At 38.9% G+C, this 20,034-nt stretch overlaps 1 long non-coding RNA gene across 1 annotated transcript in view; it reads right to left on the reverse strand.

Annotated features, from left to right (window-relative positions):
* LOC110219339 (uncharacterized) overlaps window positions 1-18,619 on the reverse strand; it is a 58,967-nt gene extending 40,348 nt beyond the window's left edge. Inside the window, exon 1 of the long non-coding RNA XR_002327589.2 lies at window positions 18,203-18,619. This is a non-coding gene — a long non-coding RNA (uncharacterized LOC110219339). The remainder of the gene's footprint in view (window positions 1-18,202) is intronic.
* Window positions 18,620-20,034: the final 1,415 nt, after the last annotated feature.

Here is a 20,034-nt window from a genome sequence, read left to right on the forward strand (position 1 = left end):
TAAGGACTGGAAAAGGCATCTGTTTTGTCAGTTAAGAGATTGGTGGTAACCTTTGAAAGAGGAGTTTCAGTTCAATAATCAAGTTGGAGGCCAGAATGCAAGGCACCGAAAAGTGAGCATGAGATGAGAAAGTGGAGACAATGAATATAGATAGCTTTGTCTGTCAGTTTTGTTGTGAAAGAAAGGAAAAATTTTGGAGAGTCATTTAGGACGTGATAAAATCAAGTGCCATTTACACTCATTGACTCCTTCTGGAGATAAACCACTTTTGGTTAATTTGCCAATTACTTTTTTTTTTTGCAAGGCAATTGGAGTTAAATGACTTGTCCAGAGTCACACAGCTAATAAGTGTTATGTGTCTGAGGCCGGATTTGAACTCTGGTCCTCCTGATTCCAAGGCCGGTACCCTATCCACTGCCAATTACTTTTGTGATTGTTGGATCTAGAGCTAGAAGGTATCCAGAAGTCCTTATTTTACAGATAAGGAAACTGAGGTTCAGAGTAGTTGAGGGATTTTTCCAAGGTCACACAGGAAACAAGTAGCAGAAGCAGATTTCAAACCCAGGTCTTCTGACCCCAAAGCCCAGTCCTTCTTCCATTGCATCACATTGCTTCTTCCTTGTCTCTAATTCTTAATCTTCACCTACAGATTAGCATGGGACAACTTCCCCAGAGTCATCTAGGCAAATTGTTAGCATGCAAGGTCAACAGACAGAACTACAAAATGGTAGAATTTTACCTGCCTTCTGCTTACTTAGATTCTGGAACTTCATTTAAGATGCTCATTGTTATTTATATATATTTCATTTCATACTCACAATAATATGATCTAAATACCACAGATAGATATTATTATTATTATTATTATAATTTTCCAAATGAGGAAAATGAAACTAGTAAGTGACTTGTCCATGGTCATTCAGCTACAGTGTCAGAATCAATAAGTGGACTGATTGTCAGAGTCTACCAATCAATAGATCAACAAACATTTATTAAGCACCTACTATATTCCAGCCACTATAATTGGTACTAGGGATATGAAAACAAAACATTCTATAGGGGGAAACTACATAAAAGTGTAAGCCATGGTTCAAGGTCCCCAATGACTCTAGGCTCACATGGTTCCATACCAATCTGGGGTTGGGACTCTGAAGTGACAGTTTCATTCTCTTCCCTCTTCCTTCCTACCAAATCTCTAATATAAAATTTAGATGTGATTCGTGTACAGGTTTCTCCAAAGGTGGGCAATGAAATACCCACCTTCCACATGAACATGTAATGGATGATTACAGTAATGGAAATGAGACAGACTCACTACAGAAAGCATATGATGAGAACTTACAGAGATCCATGAACAAATCCAGAAAGATAACAGATTTGAACACGTCTTTGGACCTTTGGACAACTGTGATTGGCCTGCTACATAAAACCTCGCAATTTGTGGCTGCCTGTCATCTTTTAGTAGGACTTCAGTATATTTGTAACCATTATGCTTGTAAATGGAAGGTTAGTTTGGGCCCCTTGGGCTATCCAACAGAGAGATTTTCCCAGGTTTTTTGGCGGGGTGGGGTGGTGGAAGGAGAGGGGGGAAGATAGCATTTAAGCCAATGCCAGGACGATAGCCCTACTAGGTAACCTGGGTCCTTCATAAATAGATGTCTCTGACACATGCGTTCCGTAGAATAAAATGTTAGTCTCACTCGCTGAACGAAGATAAAAGGACATTCACACTGGGCAAAGCTATTCCAAGAGAGAGGGTGGAGTTGGGGCTACAGGGCAGACCCAGGACAACTTTGGCAGCCAATTTTCTTTTTTCCACTGTCTCTGGAATGAAACTAATGCCAAGACAGCTAACAACCTCAGGAGACACCCCAGAGACACAGATAGTGTGTTCCCCCCTCCAAAAAAAAGTAGCACCCACCCAACAGCTTTTCCATGGAACTTAGCAGTAGCAACTGGGGCGTCATGAAGCATTAATTTTTTCCCTTGCGTGGTTTCCCACATTCTGTGACCACCTGAGAACATGCCAGGGAAAATACTGGAAACCTAGGTAAATGGAGGGGAGGCTGACATACGCCACCCTGGCCTTAAAAGTAAAGGAGTAACTCCCCCATCCCTGAGAGTACACAGGCATTTGATTACAAACTGGTGGTTTCAGAGTTTTTGTTCCCTTCCTCTCCTCTCTTCTTATTTTCCCCAAATAAAAATAAATTTCTATTTAAACTTATCATGAAGGAGTAAAAAGAAAGACTGGCTTGATTTACTGTCCATTTCCCTTTAAGCCCCGGTCACTCGTCCAGTGCTATTTTGTAGAAAATGTTGGATTTCAGTACAGTCAATGTAAGCCATGGAGTAAACCAGGTGCGTTGTTTTGTTGGGTTTTGGATTTGGGGCTTGGGGGGGGTTGTTTATTTTTTGTCCCAATTGTTTAAAGCAATGGTGGAAGAAGGAAAAGTGGGGGAACAATGACTAAGACCGTCCATCCTGGAAGAAATATCAGAGCTGAGGTTAAACTAGGGTGCATAGAGTACCCCACTGAGAAGTTTCTCTGCTTTGGTTGCCCAACACTGCTTTTCTACAACTCCTGTGCTTCCTTGGTGGTAAAAAAAAAAAAAGCAGAAAGGAAGATTCTAATGACTAGCCCCATAAATGAGGGGCATGGAGATTCAGCCATGCACTGGGAAAAGTGTGATGTATAAGCTCTCTTGGACTAACAATATAGGCTAAAACAAAATCAAGTTAGATGGAGTCTAAATTGGTTGAGTGGTTAGATCTCCAAAGCAGTCATTAAATGATCCATTGAGCCTTTGAGGGAGGTCTCTACAGTGTTCTTAGAGATCTGTGCTTTACCCTGTGCTGGTCATCATTTTAATCACTGAGTTGAATAATGGCACAGAAGATCTATTTATCATGTTTGCAGATGACAGGAAGTTAGGTGAGATAATTAATAGATTGGACAACATTTAAAATCCAAAAATACTTCAACAAGCTAGAACAATAGGCAGAATCTAATAAGGTGACACTTAAGAGAGATAAAATATAATAGTCTATATGGGTTCAAAAACTCATCTTCACACATAAAATGGCAGCTAGACAATTAGGTAGTACAGTAAGGGATGTGAATCCCGGGAGATCTGAGTTCAAATCCTGATTCATATACTTACTCGCTGTGTGATCCTGAGCAAGTCGTATAACCTCTGTTTTCTCATCTGTAAAATAGGAATAATAATAGCATCTAGCTCCCAAGGTTGTTATGAAGATAAAATGAGATAATATCTGCAAAGTGCTTAGCAAGCCTTAAAGTACTATATAAATAAGAGCTAAGGTATAACTGGATAGCAGTTTCTGTAAAATATATATAAATTAATAAATTATATTAATATATTGTTATGAATTGACATTATATTAGAAGTATAAATTAATATATTGTTATAATATATGATAAAATTAATATATGTATGCAATGTTGAGTTGTGTTGATTGTTACACATAGAGCATCCATACCTTCAATAGGAATAGGGAAGCAAACCCAGTAATGCTGAAAGGGACTTTGGGTCCCTGAATGGGATTTGGATGGTGCCCCAATGCTAGCCTGGAGAACTATAAAGAGCCTCCGTCTATCTTTTTGTACTATTCCAATATCTTTCTTCTACTTATTAGAGTATGACCTCCCCATTAGATTGCAAACTCCTTGTGGGTAGAATTTATAAACGCGTTGCCTCTTTTTATATCCCTAGCACTTAGCATGGTGCCTAACACATAGTAGGTACCTAACAAATGCTTATTGACTGAGATTTTCTCAGTTGTCATTTGGTGATTCTATTCACGTTGGGTCAGCTTCCTTTTGCCCATTAGTTAGTCAGTGATATGTACAGGATCTGGTTGTTCTTATCAGTGGGAAATAGGAATGGGAAATTAAAAGGCAGAGTCTAGCAATACCTAAAAGGCCTTGACACAAGAAGTGTCAACAACCATATAATAGTGATTGCTAGTAAAGTCCCATTAATGATGGGTTTCATAATAAGTGAGAGTAGAATTTATAGGATAAAATTATGAGGTATTCTCCTTAGGGCCCATGACTATGAACCATTGGAAGAAGGGAAAGTTTTCCCTTTCCTTAATAAGAGCAGTGTTTGCAGCAGAAATCCAACCTTGGCCTTGGATATTTAGGGCAATGAGGATATAGGAATCCTTTTTTTTTTTTTAATATGCTCATTGCTTGGCAGTGGTAAATAACATGAAGGAGTGGAAAGAGCAGGGGCTCCGAAGTCAAAAGACTTAAGTTATTCTGTTGATCTTTTTTTTTTTTTGAGGCAATCAGGATTAACTGACTTGCCCAGGGGCACATAACTAGTAAGTGTCTAAGGGCAGATTTGAACTTAGGTCCTCCTGACTCCAGGGCTGGTGCTTTATCCACTGTGCCACCTACCTGTCCTGACCTAGGTTATTCTGAAAAGACCATTTTGGAATAGTAAGGTTAGGGATAAATTCTTAGCACAATGATTTTCTCTTTGACAGGTAGTTTTAGCAGCAAGAAGGTAGAAAAGAAGAAAATAAACATTAAGTGCCTACTATGTTCCAGGCACTGTACTAAATGTTTTACAAATATCATCTCATTTGAGCCTTGCAACAACCCTGTGAAGTAGGTGTTATTATTAGCCCCATTTTATAGCTGAGGAAATTGAAGCAGACAGAGAGGTTAAGTGACTTGCCCAGCACATGGCTAGGAAGTGTCTGTGGCCAGATTTCAACTCAGGTTTTCCTTACTCAAGGCCTAGCACTCTACCCACTCTACCTACATTATTGCTTCTAAAAGGTAGAGACCCAGCAGTGGGAAGGGACCAGATAAGCACATTGTCTGAGCCCCTATAGTCTTTAGATGCCTTGACCTAGAGTCTTTGGGGGAATAAAAAAAAATAACAATAACAACAACAAAAATAGCTCAAATCTGTATACAAACTGTTTTTTTAAACAACATTAGCTTGTAAGTGCCTTGGTAGTATGTTTATTAAGAGTACAGTAAGTGCTTAGTAGGGGAAGCTAGATGGCACAGTGGATAGGGTGCCTGGTGTGGAGTCAGGAAGAGTCATCTTCCTGAGTTCAAATCTGGCCTCAGATACTAGCTATGTTACCCCTGGCAAATCACTGAACCCTATTTGCCTCAGCTTTCTCATCTATAAAATGTCCTGGAGAAGGAAATGCCAATCCACTCCAATATCTTTGCCAAGAAAATCCCAAATAAGGTCACGAAGAGTTAGACAGGACTGAAAAGGACTGAATAACAACAAGGTGCTTATTAAATGCTGATTGAATTGAATTAAACAATCCTGTGAGATGGGTGCTATCCGTGTTTAACTGATGAGATTCTTTGAGGCAACCTGACTTATCAAAGGTCACAACACCTGTAAGAGGAAGAGTCTAGACTTTTTTTACTCCAAATCTAGTGTTTTTTCCAATACCAAAAGGAGCCCTCTAGCCCCACAGAGCTTACCACCTAGCTTAAAGAGATAAAACATCCTTACCCATGACAATGTCCAAGAAGAGAAGTAACCAAGTTCCACATGTATACAAGACTCCAGTGAGGTTAGTCGAGGAAGGTTTCCTAGAAGCAGGTGTGTGTTAAGCAGAGTTGTGAATTTTAGGAATGGTGCAGATTGCTGAGACAGGAAGAAGTAGGAAGAATGATAGATGCCAAGTTACAGAGGTTATAGACAAGAGAGGGTGACGAGGTAGTGCCAGTCCTCCACAGGACAAAGAAATCCACAGATATAGACAGAACAAGAAACAAACAAGGAGGCAGTGCTAGATACCTCTATTCCTGAGGTCAGCTCTATAAGTAGGCAACTTCCTTTAGATGTGATTTGAGGGACTGATAAAAAGTGGTTAAGAAGGCTTCTCCTGTTTAAGAACAATTAGTACCTTAATTCTCATATTGAGGTCACTTTGGGATTAGAAATTCTGTCTCTGGAAGGTCCTTGTTAAACTTGAAATATATTACTTGGAAGGGATAAAACATTAAGCCACTAGCAGCCTACTAGGTTCATGTAGCAAAGACAATAGGTAATACATGGGACCTATAACTTAGAGGTGGATCCATATCAGATGATGTAATAGGGCAAGCTGATTTGATGACTTATGTTCAAGACTGAAACAAAAGAGGCATCTGTAGGATATCTACAAATTTAACAAAGTGGGAGGGAGGGGTTTACTTAGCCAAGGATACTTGGAGTAGGGAAAGGATCTTCGACAAGTAGAACTTCCCTGAGTGTGCATTGTCCTTAGTGGTCTGAAGTCAGATATCTGAGGGAGGAGCCAGGGCGTCTACACATGTCCTGGCATTTGTACCAAGGAAACTATATCAACATAGCCAGAAACATAGCCTGATATACCCAGGAAGCCATATCAACAGCCTTTAGTACCAAGAGTCAATTTTCTAGAATGTTTTAAATACTTTTTTTTAAAAAAAAATTAGCATAACCTTTAATGAGCAGAACCTTAGATCAGTAATTCAAAAAATCCCAGTGGGCATCAATTGTTCTATTGTTGAACAGTGATGAAAATATCAGAGCTCAAGATTGCAATTCCAGTACTGAGTAAATATAACCTTCTATTGTATTAAAAAATGATTGATCTCAGAGAATGGATGTCTGAATGAAACCAAAACTCCAATGAACTGGTTCGAATTGATCAGTTCATCAAATTAGTTCCTTGAGTCATCTAGAAAATGAGAGTAAGAAACATGAAATAGTTCAATTTGGGTGCAGAGAAGAATATCAGAAAGAATCTGAACGGCGTGGCACTGCCCATGGAGAGAAGGCCCCCACAATGGAATCCTAAGCAGCCAGATACATGAGGGCATTTGGAGGTGTGTTAGAAGAGGAAATCAGGCATGTCTAAAGAGAAAGTGTTTGGTTATTGAAGACTAATTCTTCCTTTATAATTTGAATCAGTTAGTTCCTCCTACCTACAGTTGCATCATATTTCCGTATGTACCTCATTGTAAACCCCTAAAAAGCTACTGAGTATGTTTTCCATCTCTCCCTCCTCATTCAACAGCATGTAGTATAAATCACCTGAAAGAAAAGCTTAGTTTCAAATCAGAAGTTATTTTTGTATCACTTTTGCCAACAATATGCTACTCCCCCAGCCTCACCACCATCACACACAAACTTTCAAGGAAAGTCTGACAAAAAGGTGGTCACCCAATTAATTCCAATTTGATTCCATATCTGAAGTAGGGCTCTTTGAGCAGAGGAAAAAGCCAATCAAAATGGACATTATGTTAACTGGGTCACACAGAAAAAAAAATCCAGAAGGACACCCACCAACAAAAGTAGAGAAACAGTTAATAATTCAAGGTGACAAATTAAATCAACTCCTTGGTGGTTCTACTTGGCTGTTCATTAAGTCAAAATATGACTGTCGGAAACTAGGAAGGCTCTGTCACTTTTACTGTATTTTCCACACATCATTAAAAAAAAATTGGAACTCTTAATGGGGAACTGGAAAACCTATAGAGCTCTTGGGGGCCCTGAGGGAGAAACAAACCTTCTCCTGGGTCTGAACCCCAAGCCTGAGGTGACCCAAAGTATTGGACAGTGGGTGGTATTTTGGTGGGGTCCCTCCACTGAATCATTCTCACCCTAGGTATAGACCACTATGAGTATAAAGGCTGGAGCACTTTGCCAAGTTGCATTGAGGGAATGTTTCATCCACCAACCATGCCAAACTCTTGTGGATGAAGTCAGCAGTGCTTCACAAGGAGCAGATAGAGAGAGAAAAACAAAACTCACCAAGAATGAGAACTTGGGGAATTTCATGAGGGTATAGAGGCCAATTAAAATTTCAGAAAGCTGGCTTTATCTCATTTGGCATTTAGGAAGAACTCTATATTTAAGGCACTTCAGATTTGAACCAGCCCATACAAATTTAGTAACAAAGGAAATGGTGATTTCTGGACGTCCAGCCTTTGTGGGAACCATGCTTCTATGTGGCTTAAAAATACAACACTGGATATTATACATAGATCAGAATGTCTCTCACTCCAAGATTTTCCATATTTCATTATTTCAGGCTCATGATTCTGGTCTTCTGATCATCAGCAAAAATTAGGGATTTGGGTGAGGGGAAGGATGGGTAAGGATAGGCTATGAGGATCCATACTATATGTTTCAAACTGAGAGAAGAGCAATTAAGAGGAAATGGTCTTGGGCTAATGTGGATTAGAATAATGATGGAGATGGTGATGATGATGGAAGAGAAAGACAGGGGAGTCAGAAGTTTAAGAGGCTACTTTTGAGAGAAAAGGGAAAACACAAAGCAGCAAATGGAGAGGCAGGGTGGTATAGCAGGAAAAAAAAAACTCTAGATTTAGAGTTAGAGGACATGGGTTTGATTCCTGACTCTGCTAGTTCCCACCTGTTGAATGTGTGATAAATCACTTCCTTTCTCTGGGCCTTAGTTTTCTCATCCGAAAAATGAAGAAGTTGCACTAGATGACCTCTGAGGTCCTTTTCAGCTTGATGATGTTTTTAACAAGATGATTCTATGGGTTCATCTTACTGAGTGCCAACTTTAGACCAGGTACCATAGTAATCTATAATGAAATATCACTTTGTGTGTTGAAGGATGTGTTGTTATTCTATCTCTGTAGCCAGATATTAGCTCCCTACAATGGAGCCTACAGGGCAGCCTAACAACCACAGGGATAGGGAAGGACTTTAACACAGGTTCTCTAGGCTTCGAGCCCAGCTCTCTTATCATCCTTCCATGCTGCCTCTCAACAATCATTTGTGTTGTTGTTGATTCATTTTTCAGTCCTGTCTGGCTCTTTGTGACCCCTTTTGAGGTTTTCTTGGCAGAGATACTGTAGCAGTTTGTCATTTCCTTCTGCAGCTCGTTTTACAGAGGAGGGACTGACTTGCCCAGGATCACACAGCTAATAAGTATCTGAGGCCGGATTTGAACTTAATGAAGATGAGTCTTCCTTATTCCAAGCCCGGTGCTCTATCCATTGTGCCATCTAGCTACCTCTCAACAATAATAACTTACATTTACATAGCATTTTAAGGTTTACTAAAGCACTTTACATACATTTCTCCTTTGAGACTCATAACAACAGCCCTATGTGGTAGGTGCTGTTATTACCTCCATTTTCCACATGAGGAAACAGGCTAAAAGAGTTTAAATGTCTTCCCAGGGCCACATAGCTAGAAAGTGCCTGAAGTGTGATGCAGAGCCAAGTCTTTCTGCCTCTAAGCTAAGCACTCTCACCGTTGTGTTGCCATACCTCCTTAAATGAGCAGAAATACTGAGATAAACTACAGGAAGCTGGTTCCAGAGGACTTCCTATGACCAGACCGTATTTCTTAGAGTTCAAGAGCTCAGAGAACTCTAAAATCAGCTATTAGGTAGTGAAATTCTCCCTCTCTTTATTCCACAAGATGAAAATATGCCCTCCTCTCTAATGTTCATCTACAATTTCTGTTTCAATCATAAAATAATAGAGCTAGAAAGGACCTCAAAGGACATCTAGATTAACCCCTAAATTTTATAGTTAAGTAGACTAAGGACAAAGGAAAATAAATAATTTGTCCATAGTCACACAACTAGTAAAATTCTGAGGTGGATTTGAACTCACGACTCCAGAACAACTATTCTTTCTTTCCACTGTACTAGTCTCAAATACAGATTTATTCTGTGAATTTGTCATACTAGAAATAGCTCGCTCGCTCTCTCTCTCTCTCTCTCTCTCTCTCTGTCATACACACACACGCGCACGCGCACACACACACACACACACACACACACACACACACACTCATATATACAGAGAGAAAACCTTCCCTCCTGCTCCTGAAATCAGTTTCCTCTCTGCCATGTTCCTCAGAAAAGGTATTGCTTCAATATCACTGGGACATAAAACTTCTTGGACAGTAAATTGTTTCAGTATAATTTGGCTAAAACTTTAATGCTAAGGTCTCAGGTTCCTTATTGATAGCTTCAGTCTAATACCCAGTGGGTCTAACTGGAGACCTTATCCACCCAGCTGCAGTTTCTTGACCTATCTTATGGAAGAGTCCAGAAACACAATTCCCCTACTGTTCTCAGATGGGGGAAAGAGGGAGGGAGGGAGAAACATATCCACACAAAGCCTCACTAGCAAAGATTAGTGCAATTATTAGCCAACAGTAAATGGCTATAAGCCAATCTGTTCTGAAATCCTCCTGAGCACCTCAAGTCACCACAGAGTCTCTTAAAGCCAAACACACAAGACTGTATATTCTCTAAAGCGTGGCAATGCCATTCCTCAAAGACTCCTGGACTAGCGGTTAATGCCGCCCTTACCCACAAGACTAATAGAGAAAGTAACAGTGAATAATGCATGTGTCTGAGTTCCGGGTCCCCATACCCCCATAAATCTGTAAAAGGCAAATGTCCAGGCTGAACATCATTGGCCATGGCCTGCCCAGTCATCACATAGGCAAAATGCCTACTTATTAGAACTTGGTAGCAATAGACTGTGCCTTGTCTTGGTGTTAATTATAGCATTCACAGGCAATGATGTATTTTATAACTCTTTGGTTTTATTTAAATAACAATTTTGACTCCATTATGCAGTACTCTACACTGTTGACCATGCGGGTCTCCCATTTGGAGTCACTGAAGTGGGTAAGGAAAAGAAATTAAATGCATCCACTCTGTGACTTTAGATACATCCATTGTACATCACACATGTGTTTTGATGCATAGCTCAATGTACTAAATTTGAAGTTAGAAGACCTGGGTCCAGATTGTGCTTTTAAATTAATGAACAAATGTGCCAAGTACCATGCAAAGTGCTGGACATACAAAATTGGGAGAGAAAAAAATGAGATAGTTCCTGCTTTCAAGGAGCTCACACTATAATTTGGGGAAAGAACACATAAATCTGCCATTTACTACTTGTATAGTAAATCTCTTAACCTCTTTGGGTTTCAATTTCCTCAACTGTAAAATGAGGGGATTGGACTAGATGACTTTTATAGTCCCTTCCCAGCTCTAAAATCTACCTTCCCAGGGAGAATTCACTCCCCTCTCCAATACTATGCAAAATTCATAGATTAAATGAATCTGCATTAGGAGTAAAGAAAGCGGAGCATGAGAGAGGGTACAAAAAGTCATGAAAATATTAACATTAGGTCTATATGCCACCAAAATTACCTTTTGATTGAATCAGTTCAATCAGATATCTGGTTAGTTCAATGGGAAAAAAACTCCACAATTGTAAGCCATCATAGAGAGGAACTTATCCCTAGACTTAAAGATGTCATATTGAAAACTCTGTTATTTTCATAGTAAGTAGAGTGACTTGGAAAAACCAGAGCAGATGTACTTATACATCACAACGATATCAAGCGCAAAAACAAAAGTCTCCAGTATATAACAAAATGATCAAAGAAGAGCTCTTTGTCAGCTAACAGTAGGAACAAAGTGGGGTCACATTGAATGGGAAATGGTTGAATAAATAGCTGAATATAATGTAATATTATTGCAGTGTAAAAATGGTGAATATAAGGAATTCATAGAGACTTGGGATAAACGTTCTGAACTGATGCATAGTAAAGAAAAAACAGAATCAGGAGAACTATGCACAAAGGATACATGTAAATAAAAGGAACACTAAGATGCAACAGAATTCTAATTAATTATAATGATCAGTTAGGTCTTGGAGAACAGATGAGGAAATACATCTTCCTCTTCTCATTAAAGAGTTGGTGGGGAGAGGACTGTGGATGTGGCAATTGCTATATTCTTTCAGGCACCCTACTTGTACACTTTGGATATGTCTAAGTTCTTTTCTTTGTTAGGAAGGGAGGAACAATTGTGGTCAGGTCAGAGGGCACGTTGGGGAAAAATGATTATGGTGTAAAATCAAAGTTAATAAAACTTTAAAAAGAGAAATAAATTGTCTAAAAAAGAAAACAGGAGCAGAGAAAGGTTCAACAAATAAATGAAGATTAGACAATTACACTGTCATGGAATATTGAGACAGCTATGGTAGAACTTTTGTTTCCTTTTGGAAATATACATATCGCAACTCCCACTAATATGAGATACTAAGTTAAAGGATTTGTAGTTGCTGATATGGAATGGCATAAAAAGTTTCCTTACCAAGCCTTCCTTACACGGATGAACTCCCAAATTCATACCAAAAGAGAAAAAAATATCTATAGCTCAAACTTGTACCTATATACAGATTTATGAATAGCATATTCACTCACCTCGGTATACATAGAAACACAGAGTATATGCTTCATTCCATTGTGAATATATATAACTATTTTCACAGTGTGTATACTAATCTAGTGTGTGTGCTCTATGTACACATACACAGATATGCACAAATAGACACATAAATCACTGTAAATCTATAGAGTAATGCTTCTTTTCTAGGAAGTCTAAAGTTTTCTGGTTGGAACTCTGAATGGCTTCCTTTGTAGCCCTGGGCAGGTAACTGAAACTCTGGGTGCTTCGATTTTGTTTGTTGTTGTTTTTTTCTAACTGAGAAACTGAGAGATTTTTTTAAAAAATTATTTGAAAGATGGTACTTGGGAGATTGTCAGACCGAAAATGTAGTATGGATATAAAATATTCTAGTGTTACTTGTAAGCAAAAATCTATACATGCATATGTGTCTCATAAGCATATATTAATGTGTTCTTCTTCATATATACATCATATGTGTTCATATATACACATAGAGTGTATATATATGTAATACATATGTGTGTATTTATATTTATCTATACAGGGTGTCAAAAAAAAATCTTGGTGCCGTTTTAAGCTTCAGTAGTTTAAAATAGATTTTTAGGATTACATGTATATACAAACATGCATATACACATACTATATATATATATATATATATATATATAATTTTTTTTAAATTAGATGGTCTCTAAGGATCCTTCTAATATTTGCATTTTGTGATATACATGTGTATTACTTCAACAAAGACAATTTGGTTCATTACATAGAGAGCTGGCCTCTGAGGAAGGAAAATTAAGGTTCCTGTCCCATCTCTGACACTGGTTGTTATTTGACTTCTTAGTGTCCCAGGCAGCTCTTGAAAACTTAGAGTCTCAGAAATCTGATTTCAAAGAAAGTGCTGATCTGCTTTGGTAGAGGAACTATCACATCAAGTGTGCCCTACACAAATAAGGTTAATAGGCCCAGTAAAAATGGGGGGGAAAAACACTAAAGATATAAGAACTATTCATATACCTTCTATTTTAATATGCATGGCCATGATGTAGAATACCTTTCATTTTGCATCTTATTGTGTAGATTTTGAATGTTTTTGTATGAGTGACTTAATTTATGTGCACAAGTCATAGAATTATAGCTTTCTAGTTAGGAGAGACCTCAGAGATCATCTATTTGAATCCCTTCTTTTGATAGATGAAGAAACCGAGGCCCAGGGAGGTTCAGTGACTTGCCTATGGTCACATAGTTAGTAAGCATCAGATGCAATTTTTGAACACAAGTCCACTGAGTCCAGAGTTCATGCTCTTCCCACTCAATAACACTGCCTCCTCATCTCATAAGGGTGTTTTGTGTATATTTCAAAGATACTTTCTGACCTTTTGTAGGTTCCATGAACATGAACAACCTGTAAGAGTGAGAATGATTGTTGATTATGAGAAATTAGAGTGGTCTAGTAAAAAAAAATGGTGGAATTGGAGTAAAAGTCCCAGTGCTAACTGTGGTACATACAACTGGGATTTCTCTCTTCATCTTCAAATTATTACTCTGAGTTCTTATCTTTAAAAAGGGTGCTGATAAAATAGGTCCTACCTACCTCATAGGGATATCAGGAAGAAATAGACATCTTAGTTGTTGTTGTTGTTATTATCATCCTACCTTAACTATAGAGAAAGGCCAAGTGGTAATCAATCAATAAATATTTATTAAGCACCTACTATATGCCAGATACTATCCATATCAGACAACTTTTCCATAACAATAAAATAGTAATGAGGAGAAAGAGGAATGGAATTGATAGACACTCTCAAAGTATATGGTATATAGGTCAAATATATATATGTGACAGGAAGACAAGGTGTAAAATGATGCATGACGAGTGCCAGCTACATAAGGTAGCACGAGCTCCAGGGTAGGAATTCCAGAGCTGAAATGGTTAAGTCTCCAGTATACAAGCTCTGTTCTAGGAGGTACTAACGCAAGGAGCACCACCGATTTTGTCCATCGAAGGACAAAACAGTTCCATCAAGGAAGAGGACCACAGCTCTAGCTTCTTTGAAAAGTGGAAAGTAGCATAGCTGAATGAGATTCATAATTATTGGCTCAAATGCTTCACATTGGTGGCTAAATTACTAGCAAAGTGTTTTCCTTTTTTTTTTTAAAGATTGGTTCTCCCCATTTCATCCGGTTGAACGTACAGGAGCTATTCACAGGACTGATCCCACTTTTGATCAATGTGGAAGTTCTGACCTGCTCAGTTTCCATGCTACTCCCTGCCCCCACTACCACCCCCGGTTTACCATATTAGTGCTAAACTTAGTGCAGACAGCTAATTTACCATATGGGTGCCAAACTTAGTGCAGATACCAGATCAGCATAGCCCACTACACCTCAAAATTTCAAAGCTCAAGAGATTCAAGAGCCTTGGACTCACAGATATCTGAGATTAAAGGAATGTGCCGCCACAAGGGGCTACCAAAGCATTTTCTCAGCTCCCTCTCAGACCTCAACTTGATTCTACTTTCTTAACAGAAGATATGACATATCTATCACTAAAGAATCAGAACACTAGCAACACTTCTAAATAAAGGCCAAGAAGGTATTTATGGACTTTCTATAGTGCATTCACAGCTTGTGTCACTTTTTAAAAGAAATCTATAAATATTTAAATGAAAAATATATTGGTTGAAGAGCAAAGAAGTTATGCCAGAAAGTCCCAGATGCATAAGTGCATAAAGATAAACATACTTATCAGTTTCTTAGTTCTTTATTGAACAAGTTGCCCAAAAGTTCCATGATATTTATATTGCCCTTTTTTATCATAACAAAATATTTGACTCAGTTCCCACTCAAGGTTTATTTATATACTGCAAATATGTAAATAGTCCCAAGCATAATGAGAACATTATTACATAAAGCTCTGTACAAGTGCTAGTTATTGTTACTATTATTGTTGTTATTAATTATTTACACGTTCTACCAAAAATATAAAACATGAGAGACAATTTGATCCCATTATGGTTCTGCACAGTCCATTATCATCTCTCCTAAATAAAAATAAATATGACTCCAAATTAAAAGAGTCAAACCAAAACCTCATATTAATCACGTAATGTGCATGGAAAACATTAAGCAATATGGTACCTCCAAAACAAATTAAAAAGCCCTTTTATCCCATGCAATCTTTCTCCAGTGATATCAAAATGCCAATACATTTAAATGTGCACCATGAAAGGCTAGAATGTGCACCTTAATGTACATCATGAAATGCTAGAAACTGAAAACTTTGGGTTAGAATCCTGAGGTCACATGAAATCAATGGATAAAGGTGATACCTAAAAATAAGCTGTTCTCTCCTCTAGGCAGCAACACACCACCGTAAAGTTAACAAGGAAAGGCTGAGGCTGAATACATGATACTTACTGGTATCCTAAACTCTAAACTCAAAGGGAAGAAACAGTTTAAAGCAACTGACTTATACAATAGCCATTTTGATGTATTCCTTCAGAACTGCAAAATGCACCAGAATTGAGCTAAAGGAAAAAAAAGCTAATAAAAACCTGCACAATATTAAACAAAACATAAGAATCATCATCCTAAAGCAAGTACAGAAAAATGAATGCATCCTTGACAAACGTCAGAATTGACTGACATTCTTATACTATGTATGCAGGTCAAAAATCTATAGAGATCTTTTGGGAACAAGTAGATATCACTTCACCAAGAAATAGTATTGTCTGATAACAGGCACACACCTTTAGATTTGTTGAATGAAACCAAAAATGGTTTATCTCCAGATAGAGCCCATGAAATAGCTAAGATACAAGAATGGAATCGAAAGGCCCTCCATGCATGACATTAACATGAATTTAGGCAACCATAAGTTTAAAAAAGAAAAAAGAAGGGGTTCAACAAAAGTCTGAGTCAAACATATTTGTCTTGTAAGAAAAATGGGAGACTTTTTGATAGCTATTCATGACCAGGCCATTGCCACCAGAATTTATAGAAGGATATCTTTAACAAGACTAGACAGTGATTGGTTTAGGTTACCTAAGAAAAGAGCAGCTAGGTGGCACAGTGGATAGAGTGCCCAGCCTGGAGTCAAGAAGATTCATTGAGTTCAAATCTGGACCCAGACATTGTATGACCCTGGGCAAGTAACTTAACTCTATTTGCCTCAGTTTCCTCATTTGTATAATGAGCTGGAGAAGGAAACGACAAAGCACTCCAGTATCTTTGCCAAGAAAATCCAAAAGTTAGGTCATTAAGAGTCAGACACAACTGAAACAACTGAACAACAACAACATGAAAACTAAAGAACACTGTTCTAAATAGAGGTCATCATACCAAACACTATCTCCAAACTGCAGCAAATAAAAATCTTCCAAAATATAGAGAGATCTAGCACGGAGATCAAAACTATATGGGGAAAGGATACTGTCATTACTACTGTCTCCTGCTAGAGTCGTCCCAAGAATGCTTACAGTGAGCCTACAAAAAAGATGAGCTTATATCCTACTATTTTATTCAACTGCAAAAAGCAATGATTTATATCAACTTGTGCAGCAATCCATAGCATGTTAAATATAAAAGAATAATAAGAGTCTAGTGACTTGTTCCAGGACTGCATCTCTCTGAAATCCATTGAAAAAGATGAGAATGAGATGATGGTGATGATGATGATGATGATGGTGATGGTGATGGTGATGATGACAGTCATTAGCTTTATACAGTGCTTTACAATTTACAAAGCACTTCACTTATATCATCTTGTTTGAGCCTCACAACAACCCTAAGAGATAATAATATCATAGGTATTATGTCCATTTTATGGATGAGGAAATTGAGGCTCCAACAGATCAAGTGACTTTTCCACAGTCACACAGCTAACATCAGAGGGTTTGAACACACTTGTGACGCCATTAATTTTTCTGCTAAACCACATTGTCTCTATGATATGATGTCTTTTGAACGATGCCAATTATAACTTGAGAGAGAAAATTATTACATTGTTGCTATTAAGCCCTTCTCTAAAAAAGAGATAGAACCAAATACTAAATACCAATATCCACTCTTAAGCATATGAACTTTCACGCATCAATGAAATAAGGACACAGGAAATAAATAAAGTCTGTGTATTTATGAGGCCTTATAAAGTACCTTTAAAATATATGTGTTAGGCATATGCTTGTCCATAAACCTCACACAGACATATTCACACATCACCCTGTTCCCTGAAAAGCCAATGTGTTACTTCACTCTATTCCTCATTATATTCTGCTCCAGGCTATGATTGCCAAGACTCAAGGCATGCACAAGGCCCAGGGAAGGGAAGAATAATGCCCAGAAAGCCCCAAAGCCTGGGCTCACACAGAGAACTCTCCACTTATCAGCTCCAAGTCCTAGCCTATGGGAGACTGACTTTCAGCAGCTCTGTTTGGATGAATTACTTTAGCAGAGGACACTGAATACTGACATGCTGTAAGAAACTAGGTCCTCTCCGGTTGCCTGCTACTCATTTGCTTTTTCTTCCAGCCCTCTTCCACCAGGGCCCTCCCTCCAAAGCAGTCAGCAGAGAGCCACAGTTTGATTGTATTGAATCATCCAGGGAACAATGGGAAGGTTAAGCCAGGAACCCGGCAGCTGGGACATCAGTGCAGACGAAAGAGAATCACTTATACCTCTCTCCATCCGTTGCAAAAATGGCCCAGCAACTAACTGGACAGCATCCTGGTCTTTCAAACCCGATTTGAAGAGGTCTGCATTCTTGATCTCTCAGGGTCCCCCCAGCAGAAACTAACAGGAACCATCCTCCTGAATCTGCATCCAGGTCACCCAAGAATTCCTACGCCAAGGCAGACAAGTCTCACAGTAAAGGCACATGGCGGCAACCTTTCCTAGGGAAGCAAAGCTAGAGGGTGTACAAATACTTGTTTTGACCCAGGCAGCAACTTACCTGGATCTGACACATGGCTTGAAACTGAGGAACTAATGTCAAATCCAAAATCCAAATGAGCACATCCAAGGGTCCCCGTCTGTCCCCTGACATCCTTTCCTCTGACACTGGTTGTTGTCTGGTGTGGATCAGATGACCAAGAGGACTTCCCAGAGCCCCTTCCAAATAATGTGGCCTTGGGGGAGGGAAGAGAGGGGTATAGTGACACCCTCCCACCTCACCCTCTAGCCCCAGCACTGAAGGCGAGGCATCTGCTGTGGTGGTGGTGGTAGTGGTGAGCAGAATGCCTTGCTCCTACAATGAAATGAGCCCACGGTATACCACAATCTGATCTTTTATAGTGCTTTGTTTATTACCTGTGTGCCCTTATTTCATAAGGCAACTTAGAGAGAGAGAGAGAGCAAGAGAGAGAGAGAGAGAGAGAGAGAGAGAGAGAGAGAGAGAGAGAGAGAGAGCAGGAATGATGAAGATGACTATTACTAGGAGTCCAAAGACACCTTTTCTTAAGCCTCATTCATAGCTGCGAATGTGCCCAAACAACCTAGCAATTGTTCTCTCAAATGTCACCTTTCTCTATGGGCCACTGTGCTGACAAAACGAGCCTCTCTCTTTTTGGCCCCTTCCCCCCTTGAAAAAAAATTGCCGTGCTATCCTCCAAATATCTCTAGAGAAACTGAAACTACAAGGAACGTTTTTCTTCTCTCCGCCTCCCCCACCCCTTTTTTTCTTTCCTTCTTCAGGAGGCTTGAACAATTTGTCTCTGTTCTAGGTACATTCCTGTGGCCCATTCTCTTTTGGTCCCCTGCGCAAGCCTGAGGATGGCAGCCTGGGAGAACACAAGGCCCACATTCAGACCCAGGGAAGGGGAGGGGGAAAGGGAACCAAATGCACCTCTGATTGTTGTGCCATCAACTTAATACCTGGGCAGGGAAACAAAAGCTCTTTAGAGAGAGCCTAGGCTGTGCTGTAACCCACTCGGTCTCCAATCCCCATTCCTTCTCTCTTCCCCCCACCCCTGCAGAAGTTCACAAGATAACAGGAGCTGAAAGAAAAGGCACAAACGTAATTAAAGTTTTCCAAGTCATTTGAGGAGATATTATATAGGATGACAGAGAATGAACCAGTTACCCTGAGGCCCATTTTGATGAATTCTCCCAGCTCATGCCCTGAGAGAATTTTCCTTTCTTTCTTTCCTTTGTTCTTTCTTTCTCTCTTTCTTTCTTCCTCTTTCTTTTTTCTTTCTTTCTCTTTCCCTCTTTCTTCCTCTTCCTCTTTCTTTTTTCTTTCTTTCTTCTTTCTTTCTTTCTTTTTTCTTTCTTTCTTTTTTCTTTCTTTCTTTTCTTCTTTTTTCTTTCTTTCTTTTCTTTCTTTCTTTCTTTCTTTCTTTCTTTCTTTCTTTCTTTCTTTCTTTCCTTCTCTGTCCAAATATAATCGCTCTATTGCAGACCTCAAATCTTTTTATATAGGTATAACTGGAACTGCTTACCTGTATAGCCCCTAAACATTAGGGTTACTCAAAAAGGCAAAAGGAAGCCTCTCTGTTTAAGATCTGTTTTGCATTTAAGGGGTCATAAAATTATAGATTTAAAGCTTGAAGTGACTTTAGACAATCATCCTGGGACAATCCAAGCAACATCGATGTTACAAATCATTGCAAGTCATTCCCATGAACTGCATGACTTCTTGATCAGAAGGCCAACAAAAGGATACAAGGTGCAGGGGTGGAGGAGGAGGAAGAAAGCAAGTTGTTTTTTTTATTAATAATCCTTTAAATCCGGATAAACATTTGACAGTTTTCAAAATGTTTTCACGTATGCTATGTCACCTGATCG

This window comes from Phascolarctos cinereus, unplaced genomic scaffold, assembly GCF_003287225.1.
Source record: "Phascolarctos cinereus isolate Bilbo 61053 unplaced genomic scaffold, phaCin_HiC Scaffold_5;HRSCAF=322, whole genome shotgun sequence".
Taxonomy (NCBI): Eukaryota; Metazoa; Chordata; class Mammalia; order Diprotodontia; family Phascolarctidae; genus Phascolarctos; species Phascolarctos cinereus.